Source organism: Leptonychotes weddellii, chromosome 12 (genome assembly GCF_054177405.1).
Source record: "Leptonychotes weddellii isolate Sample4059 chromosome 12, ASM5417740v2, whole genome shotgun sequence".
Classification (NCBI taxonomy): Eukaryota; Metazoa; Chordata; class Mammalia; order Carnivora; family Phocidae; genus Leptonychotes; species Leptonychotes weddellii.
The window spans coordinates 18782588-18790439 of NC_138380.1; positions in this window are offsets into that span (position 1 = coordinate 18782588).

A 7852-nucleotide genomic window follows, 5' to 3' on the forward strand; every position below is an offset into this window, starting at 1 on the left:
TCTCACACACACACATACTCAGGGCCGTGGGAGGAGGCCCGGTTTCTCAGCCTGGGTGCAGATAGGATGGCAATGCCAACAGGAACGTCAGGGACTGAGGTGCAGAACACGGTGTGGGGTCCTGTCAAGGCAGCCACGGGAAAATGTGCCCACAGTGATGGCCCATGTGAGGATGGAGCCAAGCCTTGTCAGGAAGCCCAGGGAGGAGTCCTAGGGTGAGGGGGCCAGAGCCTGGGCCTGGCTCCCCATCCTCGTCCCTGTGGCGTTTCCGTGCAGCGGGGGCAGCACATGGCCATACCCCTGCCCGCCGCCATAAGCCTGGGAAGGGCACTCGTGCTTCTGCAGGAAGCTCTGAGGTGCGAGCTGCCGGAGGGCAGTGGGCAGCGGGCCTGAGTCGGGAAAGCGCCCACGGAGGTGTCACCGTCCAGTGTCTGGGAGCTGAGCCTTCGAGGACAAAGATGCTTTCTGAGGTGGAGAGGATGGGCAGGGCCTTCCACAGAGAGGAAATGGCGTAAACAGGGGCCCAGAGACAGGAAAACACATAGACAAGGAGGTCCCTGGGAGGGCAAGGTGGGCAAGGTGGCTGCAAGAGCCTTGGAACTGAATCCTGAGGCCTTCCGTGGTGGTTTCGGGCCTCAGACAGCCCCTGCTACCACGGGACAGGGACCACTCAGCTCTGTTTCCAAGGGGGTGAGGGCGGGAGCGGAGCCGGCAGCCCGTCCTCCCAATTACTCCCTTCCAGTCACGCCATGAGCGCACACCCCCACGCCCAGTACTGCACACACGTGCTACTCAACATGCACACGTGCACACCCCCCCCACAGCCCACATGTCTATACACGCATACTGCACACACACACACACACACACTCCCATACACCCTCCCACATACACACTGCACACACACACACCACATACACACACATTGGACCCACATATTACCCCCCACATACACACAGTGCACACCCACACACCGCACACACATACTGCACATACACATATCCACACCACACATACCACAACCCCATACCACCCCCATGCCACACACACATTACACCCACACATCACACACGCTCAACGTCTACAACCACCAACCGCCTCCCCCCTCCCCCCACCATGCAGCACACACATACACACGCTACACCACACTGGGGTTGTGCCTCCAGTAAATGCAGGCAGGCAACTGACTCATGAACAGTTTGGAAGAGTGAAACATAGAGCCTGCAATCCTGCGGCTGTTTTAGGCACTTGGAACCCTAATAAGGTTCCAGGCTCCTGGATTTGAAGGAACTCCCAGTCTCCATTTCCCATCAGGATCACAGGGACTTCTGCCTGCCACCCGGGGCGTGACAGGGCCAGGGTGAGGAGATGCCCCCTCCCCAGGTGGAGCCATAGCCCCCACCTGTGACGCCCTCTGGCACCTTCCTGTCTTGGAGGACCCTGTCCCAGAGGGCCCTCTCTGGCCTTTCCTCGGGGAAGCACAGTTTATCTGTCCATCTGCTGGCCACTGGCCTGTTTATCTTCTTAGGGCTCTCTTCCTGAAATAGCTCAGGGTTATCTAAGCTGCTGGGGCGGGCAGTCTGGCCTGCCTGACCGTCCCCCTCCCGGAGAGAGTGGCCGCCCTGGCAGCTTTCAACCCCTTTAATCCAGGCCCGAATTCCACACATTATTGAGCCACACTGGAGAGCTTCCTGGAAAGGGCCAGCACCCCCATGGGGGCCTCCCCAACTGCAGCCCAAGCCACAGGAGCACCAGGTGGCCTCTCCTCTCCCCTCCCTTGGCAAGGTGGCCGGGGGTCAGTGAGCTGGGGGTGCCCTTTCCAGCTCTCTCATCACAGCCCCGGGCAGCTGGACACCTCCACTGGCGGGCCTGGCCATCTCAAATTTGGCAAACCCAAAGCCAAGCTCACCTGTCTCATCCCAAACCTCTTATCTCTCCCACATTTCCATCTGTTTGGGGATGCCAAAACTTTCCTAAACTCCTGAATTAAAATCTCAGTCGTACTCCTGGACCCTTCCCATATGGCAGTGCCCTCACCAGCTCTGCTGCCTGCACCCCCACCCCCTGCCCTTCCAGGTAGGAGTCCTCTGGCTGCTCCCTGGGCTCTGGATTCCAAGCATCCTACACAACGCTGCCAGAGTAATAGCCTTCATCTAGCATTTCACCCGGACACTGCCCTGCTCAAGAACCTACCATGGCTCCCCATTAATGGCTACCTAGAGTCTAAATACAGTTGCCTGGTTCTCAGGGCATATCTCCACTTATTTAACATCTACTACTCCAATGAGTACTGTCCCTGCTGCAGTGAGGCCAGCCCCCGAAGCTCCTGTACAAGCATGCTCCGCTAGGCCTTGCCCCTCTGCTTGAGCTGACCCCCTGACTGGCGCCACCATTCAGTATTTCCTCCCCCTCGCCAAGGCTTCCTCTCCCTCCCAGCTCCAATTGTGTTAAGTCCTCTTCATCGATGCTTTCCAGTCATTCATCTACTCAGCCAGTGTTAATTGAGCACGGACCGTGGAGCCAGCTGTCTCTGACCAGTGTCCCCTCTGAGCTCCCATAGCACAAGTAACTTCGGCCCCACACTTTGGCTCTGAATCTCTTGAGACCTTGGAATGTGTCACCATCACAGTCTCCCCCCATGGCTGGCTCCTTAGACTTTCAAACCTTGCAAGCTGCAGGCGGTAGTGGGTTTTTTGGTTTTGTTTTTGTTTGGAAGGCTAGCGCAGAACTGTCAACTCTGTTTCATCAAATAAAAACACTTTTTTGTAAATTTTTAAACTTTAAGTAATCTCTACCCCCAACGTGGGGCTCCAACTCACAACCCAGAGATCAAGGGTCCCATGCTCTTCCGAGCCAGCCAGCTGCCCCAAATAAAAACACTTTTAAATTACTGTGATGTCATAAACAAAAGCACTTTTTTTTTTAAAGATTTAATTTATTTATTTGACAGAGAGATAGAGCACAAGTAGGCAGAGCGGCAGGCACAGAGGGAGAGGGAGAAGCAGGCTTCCCGCTGAGCAGGGAGCCCAATGCAGGGCTCCATCCCAGGACCCTGCGATCATGACCTGAGCCAGAGGCAGACGCTTAACGACTGAGCCACCCAGGCGCCCCCAAAAGCACATTTTAAAAAAGATTTTATTCAGGGCGCCTGGGTGGCTCAGTCAGTTAAGCGTCTGCCTTCGGCTCAGGTCATGATCCTGGAGTCCCAGGATTGAGTACCACCTTGGGCTGCCTGCTCACTGGGGAATCTGCTTCTCCCTCTGACCCTCTCCCCTCTCGTGCGCTCTCTCTCTCTCTCCCAAATAAATAAATAAACTTATTTATTTATTTGGGAGAGAGAGAGAGCGGCGGGCGGTGGGGGGAGCAGAGGGAGAGGGACAAGCAGATTCCTCACTAAGCAGGGACCCCGATGTTGGAGCTCTATGCCAGGACCCTGGGATGATGACCTGAGCCAAAATCAAGAGTCGGACGCTTAACTCACTGAGCCACCCAGGTGCCCCAAAAGTACATTTTTCTTATTTTAAAGATTTTATTTTTTAAAAGATTTTATTTATTTATTTGAGAGAGAATGAGAGAGAGAGCATGAGAGGGGGGAGGGTCAGAGGGAGAAGCAGACTCCCCGCCGAGCGGGGAGCCCGATGCGGGACTCGATCCCGGGACTCCAGGATCATGACCTGAGCCGAAGGCATTCGCCCAACCAACTGAGCCACCTGGGCACCCCAAAAGTACATTTTAACACTAAGTAAGTAACATTAGGAAAGAAGAACATAATGGCAGCATAAAGGATGATCCTTAAAATTGAAGAAGCTTAGCAGTATGGGAAAATCGCATTTTTCTTTTTCTTCATTTCAGAACAACCTCAGAGTGAAAGTACTTTCAATGGAATAAATTTAGCAAGCTGGAAAATATATCACATTTCTTTTCTTTTGGAAAATATATCACATTTCTTTTTCTTCAGTTCACAGGGACAGCTGACCACTTTACCAATGTTCATCCAGCGTCTGGGAGCTCCTGTCTCCAGCCCCTTGCCAGCTGAGCACAGCTCCAGTGAGCAGAATGGGTGGTTAATGTCTTTGGTTGTTGCCGGGAGAAGTGACCAGAGTCTCCTCACACAAGATGCAGCTGGGAGCCAGGGACATGGCTCCCAATCCTGTCGCCTCTGCTTCAGACACATGGCCTGATTTTTGCTCCAGGAAGCTTACCTCTGTAGGCCCACAGGTATTCTTGACACTGATTGCAGCCTACTTGGAGGCAGAGAAGTCCTGGGGTCCCAGGGGAGGTAGGTGGGATGGAGACTTTGGATTCTTGTTCAGAAGCAGAAAGCAAATGGGTCACAGAAGCAGATAGCACTACCCCATGGCCTCAGAGCTCTGAGCCAGTCAGGAGCGGAGCTGGGGTGGGACCCCAGAGCTTCTTTCTGTCTCCTGCCCCTGGGATTCTGCCCTCTCCCTGCTCTGTCTGAGCCCGGCTTCTTCAGAAAAGAAATACAACCAAAACTTTCCATGGCTCAGCCCTGGATCCCCCCAGCTACTTCCATAAAAAGCCATCACTGCCTGGACAGGAGAGAGAGAGAGAGAATTTTTCCAAAGGATGTATGTGTGTATTGTTGGGAGCAGCAAGCCTTTTGGTGAACTCTGGGTCACGGCACAGCCTGACAAATGGCAGGAAGTTCAGGACTTGGGCCTGACATTTGTTGCACAAAGACCCTACAGCCCAGCCAGGTGAGCTGGGCCTAGGGACCGACACAGGGCCACCGCCCGGCACTTCCTGCCCTTTGTTGGCCCATGTGACAGCCTTCCTAGTGCTCCAAATGGCCTTTCTTTCGTGCCTGACTCCTGTTCTTTATTTATGGAGACGAGCTCCTCAATATAGAAACGGGTGGGCCCAGAGTCGGCAGCAGGATGTGGGAATGCAGACTGGCAGGATGCCCACCGCCGGGGGCAGGATCGCTGAATTAAAATAATGTGGCCGTATACACCCAATAATAAGCCGGTCTGTTATTTATATACCTGAGGAGATGTTCCGCACGCTCCCCTGGCACATCGCAGGGAATCGAGAGCCGACCCCGCCATCAGCATTCCTGTGGACACCACCCTCTGGCTCTGGTTGCCCTAGTCAGCCTTGGCCTGGCCCTCAAAGTCAGCACGGGTTCCTAAAAGGAGGGGACGCTCTTTCTTCCAGAGCAAAACTTTTGCCGTCCACTTCCTCAGGGTTAGCCTTTGCTTCCAGAGAGCTGGGGTCTGTGTTTGTGGGCAACAGTGCACACGGGACCTTTTGAAGGTCCCAATCTTTTCTTCATCATCATCATTTACGATGCCTATCTTTCCAAAAGTAGTCACACACATTCCCGGTGTCTCAGACAGAAGACCTCTGAACAGACTTTGAGGGGTTCTTGGGAGCTTGGGGTCTCGGTTAGGAACCCTGTGTGATCAGTGGAAGGAACCCTGGGCCAGGTTGGGCCAGGTGATCTGGTTGCCACCCTGTCCACCTGGCTAGCTGTGCAAACTTGAGCAAGTTCCTTTACCTCTCTGGCTCTTAGGGGTTAGCCTGTGTACGATGTGGTCATACAGTGGTATCAATACAAAAGTTATTGAGGAAGATAAGGTCATTTGCTCCACAGGCTAAATCACAGGTGACTCTTTCACAACCATTTTTGGTAGATTTGCTTCTCTCCTACCTTGTTTTTAGGCTAATTTTAGAGCACTGTGTATAGACCCATCCAGAGTAGCAGCTCTCCTTCAAGTTTGTAACATCTAAATCTGTTAGAACTGGGGCACCTGGCTGACTCAGTCAGTGGAGCATGTGACTCTTGATGTTAGGGTTGTGGGTTTGAGCCCCAGGTTGGGTGTAAGCATTACTTAAAAAAATAAAATCTAAAAAAAGAAGGCATATGCCACAATCTACTATTTTATTTTACTTTTTAAGAAAGAGTGAGTGTGAGCAGGGGGAACAGCAGAGGATGAAGGAGAGAGAGAATCATAAGTAGGCTCCACACTCAACGCAGAGCCCAATGCGGGGCTCCTCTCATGACCCTGAGATCCTGACCTGAGCCGAAACCAGGAGTCAGATGCTTAACCGACTGAGCCACCCAGGCGCCCCACAATCTATTATTTAAAAAATAAAATAAAATACTATCTGCTAGAACTACCTGCAAATTAAAAGTTAATAGACCCAGGGCAAATACACAAATACATATATTTGTGTGTGTACTTTGTGGTATATTTCTGACTAATCAATGACCTTTTATCCTTCCTAGTTTTTGACTCTATTTCAGAGGGAGGAGTTTGTCAGAAAGGTGAGATCTGGAACAGTGAGGTTCTGCTGTACCTTTTTCATATATCCCTATGGTGCCTTCAGAGAACATAGTAGAAATTTTTAATTTATTGTTGAACCAGATAACTTCCCCTTCTACTCCAAATTCGCTTAGAATTTTATTTCTGAGCTAAGGTGCAGGGTGCAAACTGGCCAGGCCTGCATGCTTGTCTGACAAACTCCTGTTCCTCTTCCTGCTCCTTACAGAATATGTGTCCCCCTCCCTTCCTCAGCGCCTCTTTCCTCCTTGCATGGAGCCCTCTCCCATCATCCCCCCCCCGCCGCAGGAAAGGAGTGAGTGTGAATTAGATTCTCCCCCCTTCTCAGAGTGACATTTGGAAGCCTTGGACATTTCTAGAAGCCACACAGAGACATTTCAGAGAAGCTGAGCTCGAAGGATGATAATAATGAACATTCATGTAGACTTCAGAGATTCACAGAGCACTTCCACTTGCTGTATTTCACTTAGTCTGCAATCCTGAGATGGTCTTGCCCACGTGCGCTAGATCAACCGAGACCAGCGACAGCTGCGTTGTTTTCCAGACTCATTTGGGAACCCAGGACTTTGCGCAGTGTATCCAACCCATCTTAGCTGGAGTGCTGCAAGGAAGCAGGGACGGTGAGAGGTGGCGGTGAGGGCTCACCTTCTTCCAGGAGGGTAAAGACAGTTGTGTTTGAGCAGACAGGGAAAGGAGGAGGCAGGAGGGAGCGAGCATGAGGTTTGAGGTGAGACCTGGGCTCCCTTACTAGAATAAGGTCTGTTCTTGTGGGTTTGACTCATGTGCTTGCCATTAACATGGGCTGGGAAGAACCTGGGGCTCAGGGTCAGAAGATCAGAAGACTTGGTCTGCACCCAGAGCTCAGCTGGTCCTGCGGAACATGACGCTTAGATGCTCCCTGTGGATTCTCTCTCGGTGGCAAAAGGAGAACGATGCTGATGATAACAAAGGGCACAGTGACACACCAGGAGCGCTCCTCCTCACAGGGGTGTCAAGTGAGCAGCCCACTGGAGATGCTCTCACCACAAAGACCATAAGATCGCGCAACTTGTTGTTTTCATTCATTTCACAGATATTGGTAGAACACCTGCTGTGCTCTGGGCACTGAGGCAGGCCCTAACGATTCAGTGATGAAAAACGAGACACCCATGATGCATGTCCTCATGGGTCCATCTGCTGTGCCCCTCCATGCGTCCCCCCCTTGGCCTCCCCCGCAGCTTTAGTCTCACCAGGCTGTGGACAGTGTGGGCCACTATTCAGGCACCGGTGTCTGTCTCCCTATAACTGTTGTCGCAGGAATTAAGTGACTTGCTTTATATGAAGCATTGACCTCCAACACAGCACCTGCCATAGAAGGAACAAACACGCCGTAATTGTTAGCTCTTTCTCCAACAGCACCCTTTTAATGTCACGCCTCTCTGAACAAGAAGGTTTTTTTGTGCCCTGAGCTTAGTCACTGGCTAAAGTCCTTCCCCTCACTGCAGATGAATGCAGACCTCCGCTGCAGGGTGTGTGTGTGTGTGTGTGTGTGTGTGTGTGTG